Consider the following 2,612-nt stretch of genomic DNA (forward strand, 5'->3'; position numbering starts at 1 on the left):
TTCCCGACCACATCCCCCATCACCGACCAACACTCGGGGCAATTCACAATGGTCAATTTCCCAATCAATCTGCAAGTCTTTGGCTGTGCGAGGAAACACACGCAGTTGCAGGGAGAACTCAAACTGCGCACAGACATTACCCAGAACTGAACACTGGTCGCTGGAGCTGTGAGGCTGCGGTGCAAAACACTGATCGCCCAAAATGACCGTAGCAGGACTCGAACCTACAATCTTCTGATAACCTCAATAAATACAGCGAAGTCAGACGCCTTATCCATTAGGCCACACGGCCAATAGTGAAGGATTGAAGAGGTGCTGAACCTCTCAGTTTTCGGTCTACCCAAACCAAGTTCAAGGCCTGAATAATGAACCGATTGCCTCATCAGTTCTGTGAATAAAACAATGATTTAATAGACAATGTTTTGAAACATTCCTGCCCATAAATCTTGATAACAGAGAGTGTGTGGATCTCCTGACTCAGAATGTTTAATGGATACAGTCCTCAGATCCGACAAGGAATCCCTGAACATCCGCAGTAAAGACAGTGTGGATGAGGAAATGTAAGAGCCGGGAGCTGAAACTCAGGGACGGCCGAGCTCTCCTGTCATTGAGCTTGTGTGTCTGCTCTGCTCGCCGCACTTCCAGCTCTACTTTGTTTCCAATGAAAAGATAAAAAGGGCTGTTCGGTTTTCCTCTCACTGACAGCGTGTTTCACTCGGGTTAATATAACCCGGGACTTTTGCTGCTGAAATGAATACTGCAAGGTCCCAGCAAACACACCGGCTCCCTCCTTTCTCCCCTCTTTCGATCGGATTGTTTTACCAGGAGGGGCTCAATAATAACAAACCCCCTGCAGGGAATGACCACAAATTGAGCATCTAAATGGGGCAATTGGGCAGCTTTCTGGGTTCTAGGTTCCCCCTACCCCGCCCCTCCCTCCCTCCAGTCCAAGCCCCTCTTCACTTTCTTTGGCACTTTGATGAGGGTGAAATGGGGAAAGTTCCCATTGATGTTTGAATGCTGAATTGCTGCAAAGATCTGCGCACGCGCGGAGTTGCCCCGCCCCCAGTGGGACGTCACAATGAGGAGTGGAGCGCATGCGCAGCCTTTCCCCAACCCAGTCTGTGAGGCCATTCACTCAATCAGGGGAAGATGCTTCAAATCAGCTGCTAATGGAGACTTCCCGGGCCCGGGGGAAGGGAACAAACAGCATCTGCTTCCAGCAGCCACTGCTTTGGGAGCGTGTCCGCAGATGTGCTCAGAGATTAGCATTGAGTGGTGGGAAGTTGAGGGGGAGTCGGGGAGTGTTTGGAACAGACACTGTGGAGCAGGAGCTGCTCCCGGAACATGGAGTGAGCCGGGGACACGGGGAAGGGAGAGTTCATTCTCGGACAGTGTCTGTACAGGCTCAGGGAGACACAATGGGAAGAAATCACTATTGAAAATCACTGACAATTTCACCACCCAAAGAAGAGGGAATTTTCCTGCTTTAGTTCCAGTCTCTCACTGTTTGTTGGATCGTGAACAGTGGGGGAAAAATAGCCGCCAAATAACGAGCGTTTATTGCAGACACCAGGTGAGAAGTGTGAAAGGCACATTTTAAATAGTGGCTGCTTGTTTTCTGTTGAAATAGAAATGTGACTGTGTAAAGGTCACTGCTCTATCGGACAGTCCCAGTCATTGAGCAGTGCAGGGCTTGTGTTGTTTCTGAATGTCACAAACTTGTTGTAAAACCACTGCAAACACCTGGTAAACAGAAGCTGAATACTGCAGTACTGCAGTGGAGTCAGACACTGACACTGTTTGTGTTCCTGGTTTTCATTTTGTGATTGTTCATAATGATTATTATTGGGATTATTACATTGATCGCTTTTGTATCTTCTACCTCACCATTTCTTTCATTCCTGCAGGAAAATACATGAAGGAACCTGAATGGATGTGGTGATTCTTGACACAAGGAAAAGTGCAGTGATCTCGTTCCAACACACAGTCGGTACAGGATCACTCCCAAAGCACAGAGATACTGCCAGCTCATCAGTTCCACTGGAACAAACAAAACAAGTAGTCAGACAGACACTGATCCCAAAGTCGAGAGACACATTTTCAATCCAACAGTCAAACAACAGCAGGAGAGACAGAAGTTGTTTCTATTTCACTCCAATTCAGTAGAGCTGATAGGTTGATACATCAATCGCAGTCCAAAAACAAACTCACTATCAGATCTAAATAAACTCTGTCACCATGGTTACATTTTAAATATAAAACTTGAAACAGAACAGACAAAATTTACATGATTGAAAGGTACAGAATGAATGCAAGGAGGCTTCAAGGGGATTTGGACAGGGTAAGTGAATGGGCAAGAACATGGCAGATGGAATATAATGTGAATAAGTGTGAAGTTCTCCACTTTGGGAGAATAAACAGAAAGACAGAGTATTTCTTAAATAGTGAGAGGTTGGGAAGTGTCGATGTCCAAAGGCACCTGGGTGTCCTTGTTCATGAGACACTAAAAGCTAGTGTGCAGGTGCAGAAAGCAATTAGGAAGGCTTCATTGAAAGGGGATTTGAGTACATGGTTAAAGATGTATTGCTTCAATTGTATAAAGTCTGGCT

The 2,612-nt window shown here is 46.2% G+C and overlaps 1 non-coding gene across 1 annotated transcript; it reads right to left on the minus strand.

Moving 5' to 3' along the window:
- Positions 1–203: 203 nt before the first annotated feature.
- On the minus strand, positions 204–292 carry trnar-ucg (transfer RNA arginine (anticodon UCG)). The gene is given in 2 exon segments: positions 204–239; positions 256–292. It is a non-coding gene; the product is annotated as a tRNA-Arg (tRNA).
- Positions 293–2,612: the final 2,320 nt, after the last annotated feature.

Source organism: Heterodontus francisci, unplaced genomic scaffold, assembly GCF_036365525.1.
Source record: "Heterodontus francisci isolate sHetFra1 unplaced genomic scaffold, sHetFra1.hap1 HAP1_SCAFFOLD_51_1, whole genome shotgun sequence".
NCBI classification, from domain to species: domain Eukaryota; kingdom Metazoa; phylum Chordata; class Chondrichthyes; order Heterodontiformes; family Heterodontidae; genus Heterodontus; species Heterodontus francisci.